Source organism: Bactrocera neohumeralis, chromosome 2, assembly GCF_024586455.1.
Source record: "Bactrocera neohumeralis isolate Rockhampton chromosome 2, APGP_CSIRO_Bneo_wtdbg2-racon-allhic-juicebox.fasta_v2, whole genome shotgun sequence".
Lineage (NCBI taxonomy): Eukaryota > Metazoa > Arthropoda > Insecta > Diptera > Tephritidae > Bactrocera > Bactrocera neohumeralis.
The window spans coordinates 55,771,033-55,787,486 of record NC_065919.1 but is presented as its reverse complement, the minus strand read 5'-3'; the positions used below and the strand labels follow the sequence as shown (position 1 = coordinate 55,787,486).

The 16,454-nt window shown below is 37.7% G+C and overlaps 1 protein-coding gene across 2 annotated transcripts in view; it reads left to right on the top strand.

Annotated features, from left to right (window-relative positions):
- The window catches only part of LOC126753601 (sodium/hydrogen exchanger 9B2), a 73,052-nt gene that overhangs the window by 4,734 nt on the left and 51,864 nt on the right, over window positions 1-16,454 (top strand). The gene's annotated exons all lie outside the window — the stretch shown is intronic.

Genomic DNA, 16,454 nt, shown 5'->3' with positions numbered 1-16,454 from the left:
TCTGTGATACAATAAACATACATATACATATATACCATGTAATATTAAAAGGCAAATTTGAGTCTCCACTTTGTTGCAGCCAACAAACTGGTATAAATAAAAACTGATGACAACAAAAAAATATGTTATCAAATTTAAAAAAACGTGAAAACAGCAAAATTAAAAAGACGATCTTGACAACATATTGATATACAAAAAAATTAGTTTAAAAGGAACTTTTAAATTTATATTAGACAAATTTATAATTTATATGAAATACGTTTTTTAATACTTCTGTGATACAATAAACATACATATACATATACATACATGTATGTATGTATGTATATATAATTTAATATTAAAAGGCAAATTCCGCAGTCTCCACTTTGTTGCAGCCAACAATACCATACGTAGTAAAACGAATAATATGCTGATGACAACAAAAAAAATCTATCTCAATCAAATCTCGGCAAAAAAAAAAAACGCGAAAACAAGCATTCAACACATTTTATGTGCCACAAAATGACGAAAACGGAATTTATATGCTTGTATGTATGTTTGTAAATAAATATATATATATGAAGAAGAAGAGTAGAGCAAGTATTGAAATGTAAGAAAAACTGCAAGCTGCAACCGGAATTCGCTAAGCTTTCTTCACATGTAATACGTCCCGTCTAAACAAAAACATAGTCGGCTTTTAGGCGCTTGTTGACTGTGAGTGGCGGCAACCTTTGCGGCTATGGGCGTGAATGTGTGTGTGTGCGCACCATAAAACTCAAGTGTAAATTGTGGCATGCATGAATTGACTGCGGAAGCAAACAGGCACAAATCCACACACATATCCCAGTGTATGTGTGTGCGTGTGTGTATTGTTAAGTAAATAGTCTTATGCCAACAAAATTGCTTGCAAACATTTGCAGCTAAGACCGCAACTGCTTACTCTATGACTTGCATTTCCGGCCGATTGTTCTGGTGGTCGCCATGGCGGCTGCCTCAACGGTGGAGCCACAGTCAATACACGCATACACACAAACGTACAAATAGTATTTGCACTTCGTTCTTATTGTTGTTATTTTTTTATTTTTACTACAGCAAAAGGTATTTTCCATGCTTCCACACTATCTCCTGTCTGCAGCGTTTCGTAGTAGGATAAGCGGAATCCTTGCCAAACAAATCTGCATCGCTGACAACATGCTTTCCGTTCAGCGCACTCACACATAAGCACACAAACACACTCTTCCACTTTCGTTTACAATGACTTGCTTGGTTTGGACTGGCTTTGCGTGCTGCATACAGAGTTGGAGCTTTGGCTTTAGTTGCAGCTTCGGCTTATGCAATCCTACATGCCAGTTTATCTCCAGGAATTTAACACGCTCTGACTGTGCTCCAGCTCCGCTATGTGTTGGCTCCTTGTCTTCGTTCATATTTGAGCCGCTGAGACTTGTGCCTTAGCACCGACATAATTATTACTGAGCACTGCTGAGCAGAAGGTGGGTGCGCGGCATTAGGCGCTGTCAGTTTTGGCAGCCACACCAAAGGGCTAAGATAGTCTCTGCCGGCTGCAAGGTAGAGTTGTGCGCTCAGACCGTAACACGGTGGTAGTATAAAGAGAATTTCACAGAGAAAAAACAACTGATGGGAAAGTGTGTTGTGGATATGCAGTTTCGGAGAATACAAACGGTTCTACATATGTTCATATATTTTGCCACCTAAGGAGTCGCACTGCTGTGAAGTGTAGATTAGGTTAGATAAAAAGATCTCACAGTTTATAAGTAACCCTCATAATTCGACGAAACACTTTGCGTCGATCGCAAATTTGTTAGCGGTAATGTCCCTTTCGGCTATGTCTCCTTGAATCACCTTCTTCCACACAAATTTGGTAGTTTGCGTCCGTCGGAGTTTTTAGTCTTACATCACGAATGCCTATTGAACAACTTCCATTAACAGCTGCTATTGCGGCAAGACGAAGTCTTCTAAGAGCAAGTAGTTCAGTAGATTTCCTACGTTCTAGGTCAAAAGCATATAAAAATCGCACAGAGGCTAGTCGTCAACCAAGGTCTGCTAAGATTAGGTACTTCGATACAAATACTTATTATTGTTTGATGCTATAACCGACCAAATAACTATGGTCCGCCTCAGCCATCACTTCGAGCCTTAGAAGATGCTTTGTTCTACCATAGACATTAAATGAGACCAAATCTTCTTCTATATGTTCTTTCAATTGCATTGGTTTATCTGACTTGCCTAGCAAGGACCATCCTTTATACACAATAAGCTACTGAACGTCGAATGATAAATAAATTGTACTGTTCTGGTTCTGTTCTGTAGTTTCTAATGACTTTTTGTTACCATACTTAAAAATCTGCCTGAAATTTAGCGACCGAGTTGATAGTTCATCGGGTCTTGGCGCTAATTTATCTTTTTTGTGTCCTGTAGCTTCCCTAACTTCTTCATAGTATATTAATATTGTCGTAGTTTGAATATCCGGCTTATTTTATTGGTCACATATTAATTAAGAATTTTGCTTTGTTGGAGTATTGGTTCCACATGAAAGGGAGGAGCATCTATCTATCGCTGGCCCTAAAATATGTCTGGCGACATTAATGTATTCTTATTGAATCGGTCTTCTTTCAGGGGAGGATCAGGGGATCCACATCTAGGTGCTTTGGATATCGCAGAGAACTATAGGGATCCTACGTTCCGTTTGGTGCACGGCATAACTTAACCTAACCATTTGTTATCAGGTTGTTTTGTGGGTTCCCATCTTTTGTATCCAAATGTTCATTTCTCTGCCGATTTAAACACACTACGATATTATGAAAGCTCCATAGATTTGTAGACATCAAGCTAAAATAACCGCACAAAGTCCGTTTTGGATAATCAACTATCTTAAACAACATTTTTTTAGGAAATTAGCATTTGTGTCTACTGGACTTTCCAGTACCTTGTAGGCTTCTTTGGTGTAATTTTGAGGAATTATGCAATATCATCGGAATTACAATTATCTGGGGTAAAGTATTAATGAATTATTCTAAGTAAGTATTGGCTAGGTTCGGAAGGCTGAATTGAGCTCAGACTACATTCTCGTTCACTGGCATTCAATTTATCGCCGCCTTTCTTGAGATCACAAATATTTCAATTAGTCGTCATAAGGGTTCTAAGGAACCAAAAATTTCAAACTCATTATACTTAATCATGGATATAGCCTTAAAGTAAGCTCTTTTAGAATCATGCTAAGAATTGATAAAATTTGGTTATATATTTTCTTTTTATCTTTCTGTAGAGATGATCTAAGTTTGTCACGAAGTTTGTAACACCCAGAAAGAAGGATCGGAGACCCTATAAAGTATATATATAAATGATCAGTATGTCGAGCTGTGTCGATTTAGCCATGTCGTCGTCTGTCCGTCTGTCGTCTGTCTGTCTGTCTGTATATATACGAACTAGTCCTTCAGTTTTCAAGATATCGTTTTGAAATTTTTCAAACGTCATTTTCTCTTCAAGAAGCTGCTCATTTGTCGGAATGGCCGATATCGGACCATTATAACATATAGCTGCCATACAAACTGAACGATCGGAATCAAATGCTTGTATGGAAAACTTTTACATTTGACAAGATATATTCACGAAATTTGGTATATGTTATTCTCAAAGACAACAATGTAATCTCCGAAGAAATTGTTCAGATCGGTTAACTATAGCATATAGCTGCCATACAAACTGAACAATCGGAATCAAGTTCTTGTATGGAAAACTTTCACAGTTCACAATGTATTTTCACAAAAGTTGGCGCAGGTTATTTTCTAAGATAATAATGTAATCTCCGAAGAAATTGTTTAGATCGAATTACTATAGCATATAGCTGCCATACAAACAGAGTGATCGGAATCAAATGCTTGCATGGGAAACTTCCTCATTTGACGACATATCTTCACGAAATTCGGTATGAGTTATTGTTTATAGAAATAATGTAATATCAGAAGAAATTGTTCAGATCGGTTAACTTTAGCATATAGCTGCCATACAAACCGAACGATCGAAATCAAGGGCTTATATGGAAATTTGGCATCGGCATGAATTACTGCTTAAGGTAACAATATAATCTCCAAAAAAATTGTTCAGATCGGTAAACTATAGCTTATAGCTTCCATACAAACTGCACACATAGTTACTAAAAGGAATGCATTTGTGAAGGGTATATTAGTTTCGGTGCAGCCGAAGTTAACGGTTTTTCTTGTTTTTTATAACTTCAGTGATTTTGCTATCCCTTGTGTATTTGACATATATTCGGTGTTTTTTTTTCTGGTACAAACTCCATTATATTGGTGTCGAGGGCCATGGGTGTATTGTCCGATATCAATACGTTTTTTGACTGCTTTTTTTATACTTTGTTGGTGGTTTCCTTCATAACTCATGGAAAACCGTGAGGTGGTGTCTCCATAAACATTAACCCGGAAAGAGATTATTTATGGTAATCATCTGGAGTTCTTCATCATGAGATCAACGCGGCTGACTCTACCTTAACCTCAAAAGGTTTATCTAAATCAATAACGTAGTTTTTATCCGATACTTCTCAGTTTTTAAAACCGATGCCAAACTATATTTATAACATTTCCCAGTCCTTTTTATTGAAAACATGTCATAGTTTTACTTAACTATATGCTCACACAGGAAACTCATTGAGTGCCCACTTTTTGTACCTTAACAGTTTAACAGTAACTGGTGAAAAGCAGAATTAAAAATTATTATAATTTTAACACATCCACTTATATTTATGAAGCACCAAAAATGTGTAATGAGTTGCATTCACTTTACACAGACTTTCATATCGCAATTTGTTGTACTATGTGATGAGAGAGATGCGCTGTGGTATTTTCCATTATTGCTTTTGCATTCAAAAAGTTTTAGTATATGATTTTAATGTATGCGAAAGTGTTTGTAAGTATCCCAACAGTGCAATATAAATAATAGTTTTGAGCGTAAGTTTTTACGATGCAAGTGAATATTATTGTGCATAATATTCTGTAAACACTCGTATTTAAATGTTATTCAATGAAGAAAATGATAAAAACTAACCACTAAATGTTTAAAAATAAAATAGGAAATCGAGTTGAAAAAGATCTGACGTTATGTTCAAAATAGCAGTCTTTATCTAAAGCCTTTTTACGAATGTTTTACCCAAGCTTTCATCGCTTTCATCGCTTTTATTTTAGCAGATTTATCATTTAATGGCGAACGTTCCTGCGAGCATTTGCCTAGTTAAAAGCCTTACAGCTTTATTCAAAAAGATTGCAAGAAAAAGGTTGAAGAAAATCATCAATTTATTTCTTACGTTGGGTTTTGGAAACTATAAATATTATGGAATAATATATTTAAATTCATCTCATGTTGATAACGTCAACTGTTCCAAACGCATGAAAAATGGTTTCTGTCGAATATACCTAAGTATATGAGCTTAAAAGTTCTGGGATTTTGCCAGTAGGTCACAAAGTATAAGACTTTTAATGTTAATAAAAAGCAAGAAAAAACGTTAACTTCGGTTGCAACGAAGGTAAATACCCTTCACAGGTGCATTTCTGTTAGTAACTATGTGTTCAGTTTGTATGAAAGCTATATGCTATAGTCAACCGATCTGATCAATTTCTTCGGAGATTACATTGTTGCTTTAGGAAATAATATATACCAAATTTCGTGAATATATCTTGTCAAATGTGAAAGTTGTCCATACAAGCATTTGATTCCAATCGTTCAGTTGGTATGGCAGCTATATGTTATAGTGGTCCGATATCGGCCGTTCCGACAAATGAGCAGCTTCTTGTAGAGAAAATGACGTTTGCAAAATGATATCTTAAAAACTGAGGGACTAGTTCGTATATATACAGACAGACAGGCGGACGGACAGACAGACGGACATGGCTAAATCGACTCAGCTCGACATACTGATCATTTATATATATACTTTATAGGGTCTCCGACGATTCCTTCCGGGTGTTACAAACTTCGTGACAAACTTAATATACCCTGTTCAGGGTATAATAAAAAAGTCGAAAGGATGAATGAAAAAATTAATCTATAAACACGGCTATAAGCTTCTATTAAAACAAGTATATTGATATTCTTAGTTTATTGCAGCCGAAAGTAGAGAATTTCCAAAATAAATTTAATATATTTGCACAGTATGGTTGGCTGTTGCAAAATTAATATATTTACTCCGGAACAACGTTACCAGCGTGCAAATTTATTACTCATCGCCGCTAGCAGAGTCGATGATTCTAGTAGCCATGGATCGGTTTCGCGGCCGCGGACAAGTGTTATTGCTGCTGTGGAGCAGATTATCCAAAAGAACCCCAATGAGTCCATCTGATATCGCCGTGTGCCCATCAACTTCATGGAAGATTTTGCAGTAGGATCTTGATTTACGAAGCTACAGAACTCAACTCGTGCAAGCATTGAAGCCAAGCGACCATCAAGCAGGTTTAACGTTCAATGAATGCTCCCCCAACGTGATGGCCACAGATAATGATTTTCAAAAGACAATCTTGTTCAGTGATTATGCTCTCTTTTGGTTGAATGCGTACGTTCATAAACCAAATAAAGCCGTTACATTCTCAAAAATGAAGACAACCATAATGCTACAGTCAATGGAGGATTTTGATGCGTGCGGTCATTGGTTTCAAATGTCACTCAGCCAAAGAAAAAATCAATTTATTAAAGGAAACTGTTGGTGAGTGCATTATCTCGCATCGTGGGCTTATGGTGTGGCATCCCAGATCGTGCGAAGTAACACCGATTGATTATTTTTTGTGCGGTTATGTGAAGCGAGAGTATAAGACTCTCACAGGGAGAATAACAGCGCCATCAGCTCTAACAGTATTCTTAGTGATCAGTGGAAATAGAGCTGATGTCGCTGTTATTCTCTCTGCGCCAGTCTGGTACGCTCTCATCACTTGCTACTTACTCTGAAGCACTCACTTTGTGCGAAGTGTAACTGTCTGACATTTTAACTCAGCGTACCCATTAAATATTTGCTTCCATATAAGTGGCCCCAAGCGTCCATGTAATTGGAGAAGAGAACATATCTTTCTACTATGCCGAACTTCCATTTTCATTGGACTGAATTTAAAGTTCTCCCATCTGATCGCATATAAACTTTCATTCCACTAACACAGAGAACGCAATACAGCACAGCTGCACTTGATGCCACCACTTACTTAAGTCCTTGCATTTGCTAATCCTGTAAAAGAGCTCGCTCGCTCATCTTAATTCAACCCTAACTCGCTGGCCAGAGGAATGTAATGCACTGAAATGTTGCATTAAAGCGCAGAAGTGGAAAACCCAAAGGCAAAGTTGAGTGGCAAAGTGGGATTGTTGTACTGTGGCAATGTGGCCGGGCACTTGGAGCGCTACAACTCTATTTATATGCGTATGTGTGTATGCGTCTGCGTGTTGTGGTCTGCTCAGCAATGCTGAAAGCTTCGCAGATAATCAACATCACATCGCATCGCATTGCATTACATCATCTTGTTTTCGAACTCAATTTCACTTGTCCAACAAATGTGTTTCATATTTGCCAATATGGTGTTGTAGTTGCTTTTGTTGTTGTAAATATATGTATATACATATATAGTATGAGATTCTGTGTGTGTGTGTGTGTGTGTGTGGAAGTGCATATGAATATTCTGTGTACACTTGCTGGCATTTTTAATGCTTGTCCAGACCAATTCCCTAGCTCAGTCGTCAGCGTAATCCTCTCCGAGCGGCCCGAAGCGAGTCGAATGAATGAATTTCTTTCCAAAGCCAGTTAATTATCAAGCGTAGCTCATCAAGTGCCTTTTACGCACCCCCTCACAATGCACACACATGGATACATGAAAAGAGTTACAAGTAAATTCATTGGCGTCCAGTTTGGGCGCTTTGTAAATGTGAGGTTATGTGTAATTGAGTACTGAAGCAGTTTTAATGCTGAATTGCCTTCGAATGCATGAAGTGCTGAGAATATACGGGAATGTAATCAACCTAAATGACAGCCAAATAAGTGGACTGAATGCATGAATAGCAGCGCAGGCAAATGAAGCAACAGATAAGCATTGACTGACATACATACATATGTATCTGTGAAAGAGATTTAGTCTGTTTGGTTGTGAATTCCAGTATGGTTTTTCTTATTTTGGTCTGCGGCGTATGTGGCTTTGGTAAGACGGCTGCACTCTTTGCACTTAATATTGACGGAGTTGTATTTTGGTTTCCCAACCAAGTTCTCACTAAGTCTGAACACATTTACCGCTATGAAAATCGCATACGAAGCTGTCCAAATTGAGTCAATCATTTCTCGAAATTAGTCGCTTTGCTTCAATTAAGATTAAGTTACTTTAGACGGAGAGACTCAGAGACTGATTAAGGTGTAACCTTAAAAGCAGTATATTGATTAGAGCCTCAGTCAACAGCCATTTCGAGAGTTTTAAGTATTGTGGTGCACTTTTCTTTTGTATAACACTAAGTGCGAGTAAAATGTGAAAAGAAACCATAAGTGATCTCAACGGTATACATTAAGCTAAGACAAAAACCAACTGCGATCGCGAAGTTCAAACTGCAGCGGCTCCGAAAAAGAGGTTCGTGAACCACGCTTTGTGTTAACTGAAACTTATGCTAACTAAATGATCTGGGCAAGGTTTTTCTTGGAAGCAGATAAAACTTCAATATTTATAACAAGAAAAACGTTTACCGTTTACGGCAGCAGCGAAGCTGTGATAACTCTCCCAGTTGAACTTTTTTAGTCCATAAAATGGTACAAATCTTTATGCGGATTTTGATGGGTCAGTTTGATTGGCTATAGGTTATAGCGGTCCTTTTCGAGAAAAAGTATTAACTGCCTAGTCAGCTTATTGGAGTGATCAAAAATTTCGGATACAAGTTTATGTACAATGGGTTAGAGAGATTCGTTTGTACTCAACTGTATGACTTCATCTGTAGTAAGTCTCACTGAGTCATCGTTGGAACGTGATATTGCACATACTTTTTTAGTAATTTCGTAGCGATTTAACCGTACGATAATTTTAAGACCACCAGATAGGCCCGATGGAACTTCGAAGACTACAAAAGTGGGGTCCATATAACACGGACGATTAACAGCCCACAACATTTGGAATTACTTCGAAACTGATTTTAAAATACGATACAACGAATGATGTAATAAAAGAGAACTCCGTAAAATAAACTAAAACACGCTGACACAAAATTCGAACAAATAAAGGTAAACAAAATTGCCAAAATAGAGTGGAACTCAAATGAAATATAAGCACCAAAAAAAGCAAAAGCACAAGAAGAATAATAAAGCACACAAACAAATATCAGTATAAGTAAGAGCAAGTGGAACATCCTTATATTAATTTTCCTCTCAGTCAGTCAGTCAGAATGTACCGCAAATGCTAAAGAGAAGGTCGCTTGACATACCGTGGTTGCCATTTTTCATGCAACACTCAACGCCCCCTCCCCTCCCCCTACTTCAAAAGCGAAATGTCGACAATATGTTGCATGCTGTTGGCAACGCCGCTGCCGGGCGTTTATTTGTGTGTCTTTCATTCAACGGTTTTTCACATTCTCAACCTTCTCTCGTCTACATAACGGCACGCTGTGGCTGCCTGTGTAAATAGTAATACAAATCATAGAAATCAAATATAAACATGACACAACAGAAAATTCTATGCGAGCAAAGTTGAATGCGGTGAAATGTGGAAAAAAAAGCGGAACCACAAAGGTGGTGGAAGTGGGGAAAAGTGTGTGAAGAGGCAACATTTTGATAAAAGCAGAATAATGTTGTGCGATGCTTTAGGTGCTCCTTTTACCTTCGTCCGCTAATGAGTTCGGCGAATTGTCACAAAGAAGACAAGCATTTATGGTTGGGTGCTACGAAAGGGAGAGTGAGGCGTGGGGGAGCATAAGAAAATATTTGTTTGTGACTCTTAGAGTAATGTAAATACAAGTATTTACTTTTTTTTAAGAAATTGCAAAAACTCTGTAGTTAAGCAACAACAGCGAATATTTTAACCCCACTTCGGTTTGAAAAAAGTTTTGTAGAGAATAAAGGGTAAGAAAGATATCAATATTTGAATCTGCACTGACTGGTTGCTGGAGTACTCCATTTTCACCGTGTAGATTATTTAAGAGTTTTTAGAGATATTAGGAGCTAGCTTTTTCACTGTAGTAAAATACTATCCTACTTCGAAGCTATTATTTGCTGCTGCCGCAACGGAATTCCTCAATGTTGAACGTGTGCACAGACGTTGTGACATTTCAATGTCGTTGGCTAGTGTTCTTATTTTCACTTAAGTAAAATGATTCCAAAGAACTCAGAGGAAGTGGCTAACCTCTGAACGGAGTGTTAAGACAATGAGCTCTTAGAATACAGATCTTGTAAGAGATGGAAGGAAAATTATTCCATTGACAAAATCAAGGAAGATAACGAAAGGTTAGACGGTTGGAGCCAGATGGCTGAGACTCTTGCGAGCAGTGCTCTGTTACGACAGTGATCTTGCTTTGATATAACACCAATAATGCATACATTGGTAGCTTATCTTCAAAGCCTAGAGGCAGTATAATTTGTAGAATGTAAAACTAATTAGATTACCATCATATGCCATCCCATTTCACAGGAAATCGAGCCAACAAACTCAGGAGTAAAGCATTTCTATGCAAGTTTTTTCCCCGAATATTTTCATTATATGCCATATAAGCTCCACTAACAGAGAATTCTTTTAGAACTATTACCCCTAGTAATTATACTCAGATCTAAATGCTTAATAGGAGGATTATGTGGTGAATATAGGCGCATGGAGGATTTTCTAAAGTCTCATTTTAATTTTCCATAAACCTTTTAGAAAACTGCTTTCATGATTATGGCTTAGTTTGTAGAAATATTCGATCACATTACTTGATTTCAACTCCGTCGGGTTACCAATTCGTTATTCCGAACCGTTTCTCTAAAAATGAATGTCTCTAAAGCCAAGATTTAGTTTCTCATGAATTTGTTTGAGTTTTTATACTCTGAATATAGTATATTACGTTTCTCAATAGACTGTATAAAATATGTGCGTATATAAATGATCAAGATCACCATAACGGGTTGACTCTCTCAATGTCTCAGTTGTTTTTTTTTCTTCGAAGGGTAAATCTTCTATATATACTGACACTTAGCAGTATACACGATTAGTACTGCTCACCAAAGATACGCCCCTTTCAGGACCACGGCTAATCAGTATTATATTACTATATTAGACTTGCGGACCAGTACGCCTACGTACCAAACCCTTAACTCCGTCATCTGTAGCTTTGTGGAAAGGCGCTGCGGGACCGCCGCTAAGCATTACATCGCAAGGCCGGATTAGCCTATTGGCTCACATCTTTGGCTCGCTATTCGCGGCTCTGGCTTCACGGTTGCTTTGTTTTCCGTCTCTTCATAGAACTTGCAGTATCAGAGCTGTCACTCTTTCCATGGAAACTGTGATCAAATTGAAAGGTGAATTTTTAATTTATACTTCGCGTGTTTTTGGAATCGGTAAACTTTTTTTCTGTAAGTTGATAGTACTGTAAGGAACGTCTATGCTAAATTTCACGTCAAATATTCTTTAGTATTTGAGGTATGCGTCGTTTTGTGAGGCTCTAAAAGTGAATTCTTCGACTTTTACTACGACTGAGTCTGAATTTATGGAACAAAGAAGTGCAATAATGCATCATTTCATGCTGCATTAGTCATTCGTGATCATTATGCCACACTTTCAACTAATATTGTGCCGCAACCACCGCATTCGCCTGATTTACCTTTGTGTAACTTCTGGCTATTCAGCAAATTCACATGACCACCCCGAGAACACCGTTTTGACTCAATTGAGGATATAAATGCTTAATCGAAAAAGGCTCTGATGGCCATCCCGACGCAGGATTTTTCCATATGCTATGATAACTGGAAAATTCGTTGGCATAAATATATTGCAGCGGGAGGGGATTACTTTGAAGGAGATGAAATGAACAAAATTCACCTGTCAATTTGATCACAATTATTATATCATACTTGTCTCGCTTGCGCCATATTAGGCACTATATTATCAGGTGTTATTCGGTCTGCCATTGCCATCTCCAAATCCTGCCGCTCTGTTCCCCTGCCGGTTTGCTTGCCTTCTGTAATAACACTAGTCGTTGCATCCCCCATATCTTGAGGAAAACTCCTTCTCATAGACATTGTGTAAATAGCTTCATAAATGATTTTGCGTTGTATTTCACTGCGGGCTTCAGGGCCCTGTTTGGCATTCCATACAGGTCGGGTGCTTTGGGATTACCGAACCGTTCAGCAGCTTGCAGCACTTAGAGATAATTTGTCTGTGCTGTATCTGTGGTCGCTGCTTTTTCAAAAAATAGATTTCCGCATTTTTGGCTTTGCTTAGGGTGTAGCGTTTCTACCACAATCCAAAGGAACGAGGGACAGGCCCCCTTCTATAGTTTTTCCATTATTGAGCTTCTTCCTTTAAGAAACTGTTCATTTGTCGGAATTGCCGATATCAGACCACTATAGCGTGTAGCCGTCATACAAACTGATGAGTCAAAAAGAAGTTATTGCATGAAAAGATTTTTTTATTTGACAACACACCCTCATTATAGTGAGCATGAAGCGTTTCTTAAAACAGCGCTACGATATTCGTAAAAAGGCTTTAGATCGAAATACTATATTATAACATATAGCTGTCGTACAAACAAATTGTTCAAAATCAAATTACTATATGGAAAACCTTTTTATTTGACAAGATATTTATACGAAATTTTACACAAAAATAAATATGTATTTTACCAAAATCAGAAAAAAATCGCCGAAAGTATTTTCGAGATCGGATCACTACATCACATAGCTGTCATACAAACTGACTGATCAAATTAAGTTATTTTATGGAAACTTCTTTATTTGTGAAGGGTATTTTTTATAGCCTTGATGCACCCAAAGTTGTATTGATTCTGTATAAAAATAGTCAATTTAAGTAGAGTCTAGATCTATTAATTGACGGTTACTTAGTCAACGCATATAATGATGTTCGCCTCTTTAAGTTGCATACCTCATTAAATAGCAGTTAGATTCTTTTATATAACTACAATCAAGCGAAAATTTTGCTGCTTATATAGTATGCCATATAACTTAATGGCTTGCACCTACCCTTCGCCTAAGAAACAGGAAGAATAAATGCAGGAGCATCTTTCTCTTTGAAGTCTGAAATCCCAATCTGTCAAATACTAATGCATGAAAATCCTAACCTCAAAAAAATCACCCGATACATAATATTGCTTGTCGAGGATCAGACGGCGGTGGCGTATGAGCGACATAATTGCGAAGAATGCACACCAACACAGTTTTAAATCTGTAATCTGGAACGCCGCTGGAAAGTAGGTGAGCTGTTCTCCAGCTATTTATTTTGCGAATTCGCCAGCGTAAGTGCACAATTTACACGTTTTTATTTAGTGTGGGAGGTGCGCCTCCAGTCGCTCCACTAAACTACCTGCTTTCCCACACAAACCAAACACAACAATTGTATACACACATGATTGCTCTTCCGCATGTGTTGGTGGCATGCAGCAGTAAGTGGTTGTACTTCCACTTGCATTTACGGCGGCAGCCCAGAATCGGTATTCGGCTTAAGTAGCGCTTTTATTTAAATGCATTTAATTAGCGGGCTCAAAATTGCATGGAAACGCTGTTGTGGAATTCACTTATTTACGCATACATACATATACACATGCCACACTTCCTTTCAGCTGGCTTGTGTTCTTTCTTTCTTTGCTGTTGTAGAAATATGCAGGCGCAAGTATTTATACCACAGTTATTTGTATGTTAGGTTGTTATGACTTTCTGCTTAACGGTATTTTATTAATTGCTAATTTAATTAATTTAATCGAGTAAAGGTATGCTAATCTAAAAAATACCATAGCTCTAGCCGCGCAAGCGAACGGGAGGAGAAGTTGTATAAAAAATGCTTGCATACTTCAAGGCGTTTCAATTATTTTTCTTTTATTTGCGGCCTTAAAATGCTTCGCAGGAATATTTTTACTGATAAATAACTATTCGCTGGACTTTAAGTGATTTACATTGTTCCACAAAATAGTTCTTCGTCAATTTTATTAGGTAGTCGAAAAAGTATTTTCGTATTTTCAATCAAATTTAAATTTTTCTTTGTTTTTATATTTATACTAATAAATAAAAAAACAAATATGTACCATTTTGGTCGACCACTTCTTGCCATTTTTCCACTATAGATATTATTCCATCAGAGTAAATCGAAATTTCGAAATTTCCAGGACCGGAGCGCGCGAAGCATTGTTGTGCTACACGAACTAATACAGCATCGTCTCCATAAACTTCACAAATTTCATTATTGGCTTGCGTGGCATTCTTCTTTTTGTATACAAAAATTTCAAAATATAGCGAGCTTCTTCATTATTTTCACTCAACTTTGAGCTGTAACTCTTTTTCAACTTCCCTGAATTTAATTTTTTTTGTTTGAATGAAGTTTGAAATTTCACCTTTCCAACACTATATGGTATGACAAAATGTGATTGGTACCACTGCAGATATACGACTGCAACTACATCTATTCACAAAATACGAAAAGACTTTTCCGACTACTCAATATTAAAGTAATATATGAACTTCGTCTTAATAAAGCCACCAACTCCTTCTTAACTTGTTATAAAAATGGTCTGATGTGGAATATAAAATAATTGACATGAGTGCAAAGAAAAACAACAACAAAACTTCAATTTCGACTGCACGATTTGGTTCCACTAGCACTTGCCTAACCTTACGCCAGCCGATTATATGTATATATGTATGCACGTGTCTGTAGTTCCCTACTCATATAGAAGATTTCATGCCAATTTGCACATTAATCCGTTGAATACGTTCCACAGCCAACATTGCACGCTTTTTGGTGCCTTCAAGAGTTTCTAGGTGCTTAAGAAATGCTATTGAAAACACCACACGGTTTTTTTTTTGCCAGATCTGCACATACAAAGCCCAGCACTTGGCGCGTGTGTCGAAGTGTGATGCGGAAAAATTAGCAAATCAAGTATAAATGGCTTCACACACATACACACAAACACCTTGCACACACATACGGGTATATGCCACTTTTCACTTGTCGGGCAATTAAATGCAGCTATTTGTTCATTAACTCAATACTTGAAATTACACGCATGAGAGCATACATAACTCGCTCATGTGCTCCAATTAAGTTGAATCGCTTTTTCCACTGAGCAGTTATAAAATTATCTACAGGTCACTTGGCAGGAACAAATTCCAAAAGATATAATGGAATTCGTCCATTTTTGGGGTGCGATTGCAAAAGGGCACTGAAAGCGCTCAAAGTGGTATTGAATTATGGGTCCTAAGATGATAAGTTGAAAATAGTTGTATAATTATATTTGAAGCAAACTATGTGTGCTTTCAGAGTACTCCTTTGTTTCTTTCAAAACCACATATACACTTTTCATAGTCTACCCTCTCCTTCGCCTAAATATCTTGTACCCTCCAAAGTACAAATATCTTTCGGAAGTTGATGAAAAATGAAATAAACGTTTGAACTGCATAAGTAGGTGTTCTGGAAAACTGAAAAGCTAAGTCAAAAAAGAAAAGGGCCGTGAAAAATGGTCCGACATAGACCAACTCTTCGTCGACTTTAAAACTGCATTCAATAGCACGAAAGAGAGCTTCCTCTATGCCACTATTTTCAAATATTTTTCCGCAGCGAACATAATACTTTTGTGTAAACTAACGTCGGGCCATACCAAAGGATCCTTTAGGATCGGGAAGAATTTTTTCGAGCCGTTCGATATCAAACAAGGTACCATACAAAGTGACTCTTTATTGTGTGACTTCTTCAATTTATTGCTGTAGAGCCTAAAAAAGAAAGTATAATTTTTTATAGGAGTGGAGAGGGCCTTTTTGAAGGGCCGGGAAGAGGTCGCTGATGAAGATCGGAAGAATGAGCAAATCCAAAAGGAAAACCATGCTCATTGTCTTTTTTAACATCAAAGGCATCGTCCACCACTAATTTCTTCCTTCTGGACAAACCGACAACGCCAAGTTTTACATGGAAGTCCTCAAGATACTCAAACGAAGGGTCAATCGAGTCGGACAAGACAACGCAGCCGATGAGAAGTTGGCTCACACTGCCTTTCTTATGAACAGCTGCCTTACCAAGGCCAGCATCCCAACGCTTCCGCTGCCGCCCTACAGTCCAGATGTGGCGCCCCTGGACTTTTTTTGTTTCCTTGCCTGAAAAGGCCGATGAAAGGCAAGCAATTTGAGCAGACCAAGGGGATCCAAGCAGCATGCTCCTCGGCTCTCATGGCTATTCCAGAGAATGCCTTTTGTGATGCCTTCAATGCCGCTGGAAGAAGCCTATTTTGAAAGTTTTTAAAGAATTGTAGCGATTTGTTCA